The 13,195-nt window shown below is 46.1% G+C and overlaps 1 non-coding gene across 1 annotated transcript; it reads right to left on the reverse strand.

The window, feature by feature from the left end:
* Window positions 1-12,059: 12,059 nt before the first annotated feature.
* LOC115029310 (small nucleolar RNA SNORA17) lies at window positions 12,060-12,188 on the reverse strand. The gene has a single exon (XR_003834884.1). It is a non-coding gene; the product is annotated as a small nucleolar RNA SNORA17 (small nucleolar RNA).
* Between the last annotated feature and the right edge of the window lie 1,007 nt (window positions 12,189-13,195).

Below are 13,195 nucleotides of genomic sequence, written 5' to 3' on the forward strand. Positions count from 1 at the left end.
CCCCCTGCCTCTGTATCTGCACATATCTGTGGGGCCATACCTCTTCCCTCATGAGAGGCCTCCTGGGGCCCTGGGTCTCTATATGGAGTTACCTGGCTTGGCTCCACGTGATGGACCTGCTTCAGAGAGCTTCACAGCCTGCTCTTTAAGTCACAGACCCTGTCTCTGCCCTCCAGACACACAGGTGTTCTTACTGTTCCTGACTCCTCTGGATACTCACACTACATAATTCTTTTCACCATCTCTCTCCACAGACGAGGGTGTCTATCCTGGCCTGGGGAGCTATGTCTTCCGAGGGAAAGCTTGGGTTTCCCAAGTCCTGCTTCTCGGCAGCTTCCTAAACCTGAATCATTCACATTCAGTGTGAGTCTTTGGACACCGTGGAAGCCAGCAAGCAGGGAGGAAGCTTCCAATTTAGTTGCAGCTCCATTTCTTTCTATCTTGCAGCAAAGATGTGGAAGTGTCTTCAGCAGTAGGGATGTTTTAAATTAAAGACAGGATCTTCCTAGGAGGCAAGCTTAGACCAGCTGGCATGGAACTTAGTAGACCAGCCCAGCCTCAAACTCACAGAAATCTGCCTGCTTCTGTCTCTTAAGCACTGGGTTTAAAGGCGTGTGTCACCATGCTCAGGCAACAATAGGGTCCTACCATCTAGTTCCTAATGATAACTGAGAGTATTAGCAATAGTCTATAGTGTTTTGGGGGCCTCTGAGGCCTCTCTGACTAGCAACTCATAAGGAGATATCCCTGGCACTGGGACATAATACTAATTAAAAAAGAAAAAAGAAAAAACTAAAAAAGCCTAAACAAAATGAGGCTATAGACCTTTGGGGATTGTCTGAGTTAGGGTTTTATTGCTCTGAAGAGACACCATGACCAAGGCAAGGTTTATCAAGGGCAACATTTAATTGGGGCTGGCTTACAATTTCAGAGATTCAGTCCACTATCATCATGGCAGGAAGCATGGTAGCCTGCAGGCAGACATGGTTCAGGAGAAGGAGATGAGAGTTCTATATTTTGATCTGAAGGCAGCCAGAAGGATACTCTCTTCCATACTGGGCAGATCTTGAGCATAGGACCTCAAAGCCCACCCCTACAGCGATGAACTTCCTCCTCTAAGGCCACACCCACTCCAACAAGGCCATGCCTCCCAATAGTGCCACTTTTTATGAGCCAAGTATATTCAAACCGCCTCTGGGTCCTCATGAGTACTTTTATTTAAACTGACACACAACACCAAACTGCAGTCTAAAGAGTCATGTTTATACATACAGGCAAAGCCAGTTTCATTGGAGAGAGACTTTTTTCTTTCTTTCTTTTTTCTGTGGAGGGTAGTGAATGCAGAGATCCATTGCAGTTCCACGATGACTGAGTGCTTCCCCCCAAGTGGGTACCGCCCTGTCTAAGGCTCAGGGAATATTGTGGAAGAGAGACTATAAAGAATTTAAGAGCCAGGGAGATAAGTAGGAGAGATATAAAATGGTATCTTTAGAACATGACACAGCCATTGTAAACAGGATCTCACAGCAGCTTTGGTGGCCTGCCCGGTGTCTGCACAGGCTAGGGCTTGTTGACAGCCAGTCATGGGTCACCTGGGGGCTGCTAGGACATCATCCCTGATGATTCTAGCAGAGGGAAAGTCATTGCCCTCAGAGAACCAAACAGTAGACCCAGCAGGCCACAGTGGACAATTCCAAGCCTGTGGATACACAAAGGGTCCTGGTTAAAACCAGCGGGTGACAAAGCAAACAAAGAGTCATGACTGTGGGACAGGGGAATGTGGTGGGAAGGAGAAAAGTGGGGAAAATATAAGGTGGGCGAGAGTAAGGAGAATGTATTGCACACCGGTGAGAAAATATCAAAGGACAAATTCAGTTCATCAATAAACATGAAAAAGATTGCAAACTATCGAAGTGAATTATATATAAAAAGAAGTCCTTCTGGGTGTGGCTGGACATGACTTTAATCCAAGTTAGGTAGATTTCTGTGAGTTCAAGACCAGCCTGCTCTACATCATGAGTTCCAGGCCAGCCAGAACCACATAGTAAGACCTTATTTAAAAAACAGAAAAACAAGACAAAAAAATAAAACCCACAAAAAAAACCCAAAACCCTTATTATATTTTTGTGGAAGTCCTTGAGACAGTGGCAAGTGGCTTTATCTTTTAATTGAGACGGGGTCATGCTGGTCTTGAACTTGAGATGCTCTGTCGGTCGCAGCCTCTAAGTGTGGGGATCTCGACATGAGCCGACACGCTTGGCTACAGATTTGACCCTGGGAAGGGATGCGGGAAGTTTAGTGTTTGAATCCGTCTTGACCTGCTTGAGTTTTGAAGTTTACCATGAACTTTGAAGACTCTGTTCTTTCAGGTTTCATCCTCCTAACCCTGCCTCTCACTTACCCCAGAAGCACCCCCCTAACCTCTGGAGTAGTTGCGGCCACGTGCTTCCTGAGTTCTAACATGTGTTTGCATTATGACATGACAGAATTGCTTTGTCTGTTTGGCAAACTTGTACGATTACATTTGCATTTTGAATTAGGTTTCCTTCACTGGTTATCTTTTCAAGAGATGTTTTTGTTGTTGTTGTTGTGCAGTATATCTTCTGAGCATTAATTTTTCACCGCTATGTAATATTTCACTGTACACATGTAACAAAATTATTTCTTTTATCACCAATGAGCACTTGCATCTGCCTTTACTGCAGGGCTCTGACGAAGAATGTGGCTGTGAAGACACAAGGGCTTGTCACACAAGCACTGCTTTTTTTTTGCTGGGCATGATGCAATCCCTGTGCATCCAGAGGTCTATTTTTACCGTCTATAAGTGACGAGCCATTTTCCCAAATGATTGTAGATTTACCCTTTGTCTAGAACTGAATGAGGGTTTCTGTTGTGTTTACTTTTTGACTACACACAGTTAATTATGATCATTAAGGAGTAAGGTGTGGGTAGCACATACCTCCAATTCGAGCCCTCAAAGGAGGCAGGGGGACCAAGTTGGAAGTTGGGTTAATCATCAAAAAGAGGAAGGTAAGTTCAGGAAATAAGGGCTTTTGGTAGAAACCAAACCAAACCAAACCAAACCAAACCAAACCAAACCAAACCAAAACACCCAACAACATTTCCCACAACCATAAGTTTGAGGTAAGATGTATTTCCTGCCAAGTTCCTTGTTAGACATGGTTATACAGCCTAGCATCCCCCCCACCCTCCGAGAGCCCATAACCCCAAGATCCCACACCGCAGAGACCCCACGGCCCCTCTCGCACACCTTGACAAGTGGGAAGCAAGCAAGCACTAGTGCTATCATTTTTGTTGCTGCTCAGAACCCTCGCTTGCTTCATGATGCTCCGCGGTGGGGGAGGGGTCAGAGTGGGCCTGGTGCCCAGTGAAGGAAGCTTCTTGATATCAACTGCCCAGTCTGGGAGGCTGAGGCAGGCTGATTTCTGTGAGTTCTAGGTTAGCCAGAGCTACATAGATCCTGTCACACAAAATCAATAGGGTTGGCAAGATGGCTTAGCCAACTGGCTGCTCTTAAAGTGGAATGAGGTGGAAAAGACCAATCGTTAGACGCTGATTCATTGATTTATTTAGTGACTTACTTAAAGCACTGTTTGTTCTGCCTGTTGCCAAGATGACTTCACCCACTACCTGGAACGGAATGACCTGGAGAAATGGCTGAGATCACAGGTCGTTGCCCTTAGCAACCTGCTGACTGCCACGTAAGCATCTTTAAAGTCCCACCAGCTCCCCGGGCCTCCTCACATTGTAGTTTTACAGCAATAAAATAAGAGAATGCAAATGGACCCGTGACCCAGGCCTTCCTGGAACTGTCCTGTCTTTGGCCCACCCATGACATCGCTTCCCTTCTTCCTTCATGAGTGTAGTAGAATGCTTACTTCAGAAATCCCCCCATGACACTCTGCTAGAGGACCCTGGCTTGGGTCCCAGCACCCATGTGGCAGCTCACAACTGTCTGTATCTCCAGTTTTATGGGATCTGGTGCCCTTTTCTTGTCTCCCCAGGCACCAGGCACACAAGTGGTGCACAAACATACATGCAGACAAAGCATCCACACACACAAAAATAAATATGCACTGCCCAGTATCTGCACCATCTAAGATCTCAGAGATTGCTGGTGGGGAAAATTTCCTTGGTCTGCTGAGTGTCAGGATGTAGGAGCTGTAATAAGCTTGGGGGACCTAACAAGCTGGCCCACTAACCTTCAGTAAGCCAATTAGACGAAGCAGATGAATAGTGAAAGGCAGAAAAGTAGCTTTATTCAGAGAGGCCACACTAGGGAGAAGAACAAAGAGCTCTATTTAGCAAGCTCCCACCAGTCCTTCTTCAGCATCCTACAGGACGGTAAGGTCCAGGCAGCAGAATTAGAGGGCTAATCCTGGTACAGCCCACCCACTACTCTTGTCTCAGTCCAGCCTCTTCTGAAAGGATGTCGGACAAATCTTTCCTGGGAGATCATCTCCTCTTCCAATTGCCCTCAGGCCTTGCCCCTCCATCCCCAGCCTGGGCCATTGGAAGATTCCAATTTTGTGGAGTGTATTGTTTCAACAGTCTGATTGATGAGGGAGAGAGCAGGTATCTCTTGAGTACAGCTCTGGTGCTGTCCAGCAGACCAGACTGCAGTCTCATACCATTTCCTTTTTTGTTTGTTGTGGTTCTTAGATGTCCTACCACCGAGTTGTAGCCCCAGGTTTCCTGCCTTCAGAGCCCACCTCCCATCCCTGACTTAATTTTGAGACAGTGCCTTACTAAATTACCCATGCCTGACTTGGCCACCTCAGTAGCTGAGGCTACAGTTTTGCACCACCTGACCCATTGGACCACAGACTGTTTATTGGTGTGTATTGTCATTCAGTACTGGCTTTTGCAAAGGTATTTTCTTACAAGTATTCCAAATTCTGTACTCTGACCACGTTCGACCATCTGTTGCCTACTGTCTTTCTTCTCCTCTCCACATTCTGCTGCCCCATTTTCTCCTGGGCTCTTCTGTCCTACTTCATTTTTATGTATACATGTGTGATTTTATGTGTCTGTATAAAAATCTAGGGTCTGCAAATAAAAAAAGATAGTAGAGCTGGGTGTGGTGGCTCCCATTGATTCCAGCATTCAGGGCGCAGAGGCAGAGGGAAATTTGAATTTGAGGCCAGACTCAACTCAAAATCGAGTTCCAGGATAACCAGCACTACAGAGAGACCTGTCCTGAGAAACTGAAAAAAGAAAAAGAAAACACGATGTTTGTTTTTTCTGAGACCAGTTCAGTTCACTTAAACAGAAATCCAGCCACATCCTCTCTTTCCTGCAAATATTTCATTCTTTGCAACCAAGTGCAAATTCCACTGTGCGCACACACTGCATTTTCTTTATCTACCCCTTGGCTGATGGTCCATAACTTGGCTATAGTGATGTCACAGACATGGGTGTGTTTACTGTCTTTGTGACTTACTGACACCGAGTCCTCGGACTGAACACTCAGCTACGGTCGGTCTAACCGCCATCTGTGCAGGAGTGCTCTCTCTTTAGTTTAAGGAAATATCACCTCCTGATTTCCACTATGGGAGGGCTAGTTTATGTTCCCACCCACTGTGCACTGTGTAAGTGCCCCCCCATACCCTCCCCATTCTCAACAGCACTTGCCATTTCCTTAGTGAAGGCCATTCTGACTTGAGCGAAATGGTCTATGTTTGTCTTGGTTTGCATTCCATTGGTGGCTAATATCGTGGCCTAGATTCCATCTTGCTAGGATCTAGAATCAACTAAGAAAGACACACCTTGAAGTAGGTCTGTGAGGATACATCAGGAAAGGACTAACCCTGACTCCAGTCGGGTGTCAGAGAAGGGAGAGGAAGAGAGGTTTGAGAGAGGTGTGGAGACAAGATAGCCCTTCACACGGGAGCTTTACTAAGAGGGTTATTAACGTCCCAGAGAGTACAATGGGGATCCAAAGCAAGAGGGAGGTTCAATTCAATCAGACAAAGTAGAGGGAAGAACCCAGACATCACGAGGAAGCAGGCTTAGTTAATATGTGACCTATGTATGTTGTCAGGTTGTATCTGGTTTCTGGGAGGATTCTATCTGTCAGCTTTTTGTAGCAGTATCAGAGGTGGGTGTCGGGGAATGGGCACACACAACAGGGGGCTGTGGTTGGAGCAGTGTCCTAAATAGGCCCAGCCCTTTCCTTTATAAGAAAAGAAACAGAGGATGGCTTTAATAGAAATGAGATGGGAGCCCATCACTGATGGGCATCAACATCAGTCTGCTCCTGTTGAGCTGGGGTGTCACTGGGTCAGTCCCCCATAGTCAGGTGCTGGGGTGTCACTGGGTCAGTCCCCCATAGTCAGGTGCTGGGGTGTCACTGGGTCAGTCCCCCATAGTCAGGTGCTGGGGTGTCACTGGGTCAGTCCCCCATAGTCAGGTGCTGGGGTGTCACTGGGTCAGTCCCCCATAGTCAGGTGCTGGGGTGTCACTGGGTCAGTCCCCCATAGTCAGGTGCTGGGGTGTCACTGGGTCAGTCCCCCATAGTCAGGAGCTGGGGTGTCACTGGGTCAGTCCCCCATAGTCAGGTGCTGGGGTGTCACTGGGTCAGTCCCCCATAGTCAGGTGCTGGGGTGTCACTGGGTCAGTCCCCCATAGTCAGGTGCTGGGGTGTCACTGGGTCAGTCCCCCATAGTCAGGTGCTGGGGTGTCACTGGGTCAGTCCCCCATAGTCAGGTGCTGGGGTGTCACTGGGTCAGTCCCCCATAGTCAGGTGCTGGGGTGTCACTGGGTCAGTCCCCCATAGTCAGGTGCTGGGGTGTCACTGGGTCAGTCCCCCATAGTCAGGTGCTGGGGTGTCACTGGGTCAGTCCCCCATAGTCAGGTGCTGCTCTCTGGGTTTATGTATCAGACGAATATTGTCCACGTGTCCTAAGAGTGTTGGAACTGGGTTTGTTGAATTCTGGGAGAGATGAACTGTTTGTTTATTGGGAATAATGGAATGGAAGCAAAGAGGAGTCAAAGAACAATCTATATCAGAAGAAGGGGTGCTCTTAAGACCACAATTTAAATGTTTTTGCTCCTTAAGGAACTTTAAAAAATTTATTTACCTCTATTTTATGTGCTTTTTTTTGCCTGCACGTATGTCTATGTCAGAGTGTCAAACCTTGGTGTTAGAGTTGTGAGCTGCCATGTGAGTGCTGGGATTTGAACCCAGGTACCTCCTCAAGAGCAAGCAGTGCCCTTTACCACTGAGTCACCTCTCTAGCCCCTTCAGGATATTTTTGATAACTCAGTAGTTATAAGCTAGGTTAGAGAAGGCTGTTGGGAGGCATCAGAGAGTCAAGATGCTTTTCCAGTGGGGCTGCTACAGATGCTCTGTGGTTAATTCCAAATAATTGATGATGTTTCCCCTAAAAAGATGGATTGGCCAGGGCTGGCAGACAGGTGGGTTTGTTTTTCCATCCAGAGCCCCTTTACTGCATATACAGGAAGGAATTTGTCATTTTACCCAGGTTAAATATTTGCACAGCAAGCATCCAGGGATGAGCGAAGTCTCACTTGTGCCCAATTTGTGACCGGACAAGTTCGATGCTGTTCTAAGTCTCCTAGGCCAATAACCATTGGCTGGCAGAAGATTGGAAAGACTGCTTCTATATGTTTTCCCAAATGTTGGCTGAATGTGACTTCTTCAGCTAGTTGGAGGCACATAGCCAGCAATGGTGGGTGATATTTAGGAGGGAAATAGCTTACTTGGCCAGGTCATAAGCAATGGGGTGTTGAAATGTTATAATTCAGAAGGGAATAGAAGGATCAAAAGGAAAATGTTTAAGACACCCCTGATGGTGAGAGGCACGGGGAGACTCTGCTAAAGTGAGCCTGGCACATAGAAGAATGGTTTCGCCCCGGGAGAGTAAACAGGCTCTCAGGAATAATCTAGATACGCTGCCTTGAAAGAACTGCCCCTCAGAGCAGGGGTGCCTCGGAGCATCTCGGTGAACTTCGCTTCTCTGATTGGTTGAGGAGTCATCGGGAGAGACGTTTCAGATATTTTATTGGTTTTCAGTCATCTGAGGCAAACTGCAGAGGACTCTTCTGGCACCGGAGTTCCTGTCACAGGGCCGTGATGTCACACAATGGCATGGACAATGATTGACTATTTTAAGTAGCTGAGACAGTCTGCGAGAGTCTTGGCTGCGGACCTGCACTGCTCTCTGCAGTTGCTGATGTCCATCACCTAAGTTCTCAGGACCCGGGTAGCTTTCATTCTGGGAACTTTCTAGTTCCCCTGCTGGCCAAACACCACAGTTCGTGTGTGTGGCAAAGATTGTCTCATGTTCTCCTCTGCCAGGGAAAGCTTATTCCCAGGAGCTCAGACAGATGAGGCCGAACAGGCCGGAAATCAGTCATCAGTGGAGAGAACCAGTGGGCACTTCATTAAGGGAGGAACCCATGGATCAAGCCAAGTCTGAGTCATCATGATTGGGCCTGGTTTTTATCTTGTGTCCTCTGTATATGAAATAACATTGCATGCCACATGTAATAGGAGGATGATACTTAAAATAAGCAAGAACACAGTATGGCCTAAATAAATCAAAGTAGCAGATGAAGGAAAAAGCACTTATCTTCTTTTAAGCTTATTTATTTTATATACGTGGTCACTCAGTCATTGTTGTTAGACACACAGGCATCAGGTCCCATTACAGATGGTTGTGAGCCACCACATGGTTGCTAGGAATTGAACTCAGAACCTCTGGAAGAGCAGTCACTGCTCTTAACCACTGAGCCACCTTTCCAGCCCTAGAAGAAGGTATTTTAAAGTTGGGTAGGAAGCGTTAACCCAAAACTTTGAGTGTCTCTAGAAGAAATGGAGTTAGTTATTGTAAGTTTGTTAGAAGTTTGGGTATATTGTGGGACTTCTTAGAACATTTAATTTAGTTGTAGCTTAATATCACAGTAACATAGTGATACAATTGGTTGGACCCAATTCATATTTTCCCTTATTAGGAAAGTCTTTGTTTAAAACTTTAAATACGGGCAAGAGAGATGGCTCAGCAGTTAAGAGCACTGACTGCTCATCCAGAGGTCCTGAGTTCAATTCCCAGCAACCACATGGTAGCTCACAACCATCTGCAATGGAATCTGATGCCCTGTGTCTGAAGGCAGCTACAGTGTCCTCATACACATTAAATAAATAATATTAAAAAACTTTAAATATTTGAATTTGAATTAGAAGTACCACCCAGATGGAGTTCTTTTGGTTTTTTTTTTTTAGACAGGGTCTCACTCTGTAGCTCTGGGTGTCTTAGAATTCACTTTGTAGACCAGGCTGGGCTCAAACTCGTGGAGATCCACCTGCCTCTGCCCTGAGAATGCTGAGATCAAAGGCGTGCACTATCATGACCAGTACTACCATTTGGAAAATTTAAAATAAGGGTTTTTTTCCTACTTAAAATTAGAATTTAATTTTTTTAAAAAAAGATTTATTTATTTTATGTATGTGAGTACACTGTAGCTGTCTTCAGACACACCAGAAGAAGGTATTGGATCTCATTACAGATGGTTGTAAGCCACCATGTGGTTGTTGGGAATTGAACTCAGGACCTCTGGAAGAGCAGCCAGTGGTCGTAACCACTGAACCATCTCTCCAGCCCTAAGTTTTAAAATTTTTTAATATTAAAGTGTAATTACATCATTTCCTCCTCTCCCTTCTTCCTTCCAACCCCTCCTGTGCAGCATCCTGCTCCTCTCCTGCTCCCTCTCTCTGGAATTTTTGGCCTTAAAAAAATAAATATCAATTAAATATATATATGCCTACATACATAACACAACCTTTACAGTCAGCTTACTGTGACACACCACACACACACACACACACCCACACACACCCCTGTGTGTGTGCCTGCGTCCTGTCCCTTTTCTCTAGGCTGGAAGGAGTCTTGGATGAGACCTTTTTCCACTTAATTAAACCACCTGCTTTTCTTTATCTTCTGGACGTTTACTGTGAAAAGACTCTATAAACAATTTTGAATTTTTAGTTACTATGTATAAAACATCCATTATAATCACATTTATCTTTCTTTAATAAAAGTGGGTCATGCAATTTTTAAAACTAGTTTTAAAAAATTATTTATTTGTATATGAGTGAACTATCTTCACATACACCCAGAAAAGGAAATCAGATCCCATTACAGATGGTTGTGAGCCACCATGTGTTTGCTGGGAATTGAACTCAGGACTTCTGGAGCAGTAGCCAGCTCTCTTAACCCCTGAGCCATCTCTCCAGCCCTTAAATTTAGTTTTTATAGAACATTCTGTACTTATTTTATAAGGAGATAATGAATGTTTTCCTGAAGGGGCAGATCACAGATTTAAAAAATGTGATGGGAATATTTTAGGCTAAGAATATAAAAAGAAAAACCTTTAGTTAACTCAGACAATTATTATACCATTTTTTATATCACCAGTATAAAAGACTGAAGATCACAGACACAATGAAATTTCCAGACAATAAGCCAACTTTTAAATAGATTTAAAACGTTTGTCCAATAAGGTTTTATGATAATTTTGTAACTTGAAAGGAATGCCTTAGGTAGGAATACTTTTAAAGACTTTCTATTAGTTCTTTGAGAATTTCCCATCATGTACCTCAGTCCCACTCATTTCCCTTATCCTTCCTACCCTCTCCAGCCTTGCAACTTCCTGACCCACAGAAGGAAAAATATTCTCATTGTGGAAGCTGTAGTGTGTCGCAGTGTGTCACACAGTATTCCCTTTTGTCCACATGTCTTTGCTTGTAAATGTTCATTGCAATGAGTCTTTGGTCTGGTGCAAGGCCTCTGGCGTCTGCTACACTCTCAATACAGGAGCCTCACTGGGACTCCTCTCAGATATCCTGTTGTTGCCCTGTGTCATGGAGATCCTGTAGCTTTGGATCTGTAGGACCAACTCCTTCAAGCACTCTAGCAGTTTATCGATGTGGTGGATGATGTTGGGGTGAACCAATTCAAAGTCCTGGATCTGAGCCTGAGAGGCATCTGAGCTGGCTAGGCTGTCAGCTCACTTGCAACTCAAACCACTAGGGCCTTATCCAGTAATGCAGTCCGCAAGGGGCAGAGCCAGCTCCCCCCCCCAGCCCCCCCAAGGTCCTTGAGGCCTGTTCACCCGCAATCCCCATATGCAAGGCAAATTCTACTGTACTGTTCAGGCGAGATTCCCGGCCTGCTCTCCTTAGTGCCGCCATAGGGGCACTGTCTGCTCCCCTGCTCGCATGCCCCCAGAGCCAGCTCTCCCACAATGCCCAGGCAAGGGTAGGGCCACTTTTGTACAGCCCTCTGACATAAATATGTCCTTGAGTGGCAGCCCAGAACAGAGATGTCTGCCTGGACTTTGGTAGTAACAAATCCCTGCTGCTGCAGGGCCATGGACCCAGGCGTGGTCTCCAGTGTCAGTTCAGTCCAGGGACCCTACCACGATCCCAGGTGGCACCACTGGGTACTCGCATCAGGCTGTTCCTCGTTACCTTTGAGTCTCCAGTTCTATCTCTCTTTATTGTGCCCACATCCTTCTGTTTCTCGTTCTCTTGCATTTCTCCACCACTTGTTTGCTCCTCTAAGTGGCTCCTGAGGTCTCTGAGTGTTTGGGGTCATCTCAGGAGTGTGCTCAGGAGCGCTATGTCCCACCCGTGCAATTCAAAGCCAATTATATTATTCGGTAGGGGTCATCTCTGGCATGGTCTGCCTGCCCCAGGCTTGCGCCGTGCAAGATTGGTGGTCATCTCAGGCTAGCTCCCTTTTTGGGACCCATGGGGCTGGACCGGTGTTGTCTCAGGCTCGCTCCTGTCCCCATTTGGCCCCATTTGGGAGTTGTCTGTCTTTGACTCATTCCTGCCCGGAACTTGCAGTTCCAAGCAGGGTTCTTCTAGTCCCTGGCTCATTGCCCCAGGTGGGGTTTGTCTGTCCTCCCTCCAGCTTGCTCCCCACCCTGGGAGCCCATCTGGGCCTGTGCCCAGACTGGTTGCGCCCAACCTGGTGAGAGGAGTCGTCACAGGCTCCTCCTTTTCGGGGAGTTTTAACTACGAATCATTCAGCTGTTCATAGGTCAGAACAGCGAGTATAGACTAGCCTCGCTCCTTTCTGCCACCTACTGGCACAACGAGACACAGCAGCCACACCTGCAGCGCCTCTAGGGGCAGCAAGAGTTTTTTGTTTGTTTTTGTTTTTTGTTTTTTGTTTTTTGTTTTTTTGAGACAGGGTTTCTCTGTGTAGCCTTGGCTGTCCTGAAACTTAACTCTGTAGATCAGGCTGTCCTGAGTTCTGGGATTAAAGATGTGTGCCACCACTGCCTGGCTTGAATATATATATTAGAAAAATTCCCTATGTCTAATACAAACAACATACAAACTCAGCATTAGGATAAATTTTTTTTTAACTTTTAAAGGTTCACCTATATCTATTTATTTTTAAGGAAGATCTCTTGTTTTTGTTTTATGTGCATGACTTTTATCGGCATGTATGTGTGTGTGCCAGATGCATGCTTGGTGCCCAAGGAACCAGAAGAGGGCATCAGGTCTCCTGGAACTGGAGCTACAGACGGCTATTGTTAGGAGGGAGTTTCCTGAGTCCAGCCATCTAGGGGATAAGCTCCACTAGGATCAAAACTGAGTTCATGTTTCCAGGACGCAGAACCAACTCCTATGCCGCTTCTCCAGATGTTTTATGTTTGTCTGTTAACCGGTAAAGGATGTACAGAGGGAAGATGCTTTATCCGGTTGCCTAAACTAAGGCACACGAGTCATGAATGGGCTGCCTGTCTAGACTTAACTGACTACCTGCAGTTTGCCCACTCCTTTGTTCCTTTATCATTCTAGATTCCAGGTCAAAGTCCAGGAGTTTACCCGACTGACTGCAAAAGCTGACTCAAGGACCCTGAAACCAGGTGATCCAGATAAGGCCCAGTCACCAGTGTTAATTGGTCAATGCAACAGCCCAGCCTGGTCCCCCTTGCTTTATGTTCCCATATTATAAAAAATCTTGTCTAATCTCCCTTTGGGGACAAGGTTCAGATGCTGAGCTGGCTGCCTCCCTGAGTGCTCAGAAAACAAAGCTTTCATCTTTAAGCTTTGGTATCTGAAGTGAGTGAGTTTTCTTGGCTTCCACCCGGATCTGAACAGTTCCAAGTCATCATGTGGGCACTGGAAACT

This window comes from Mus caroli, unplaced genomic scaffold (genome assembly GCF_978045245.1).
Source record: "Mus caroli unplaced genomic scaffold, Mus_caroli_1 scaffold_12, whole genome shotgun sequence".
NCBI lineage: Eukaryota > Metazoa > Chordata > Mammalia > Rodentia > Muridae > Mus > Mus caroli.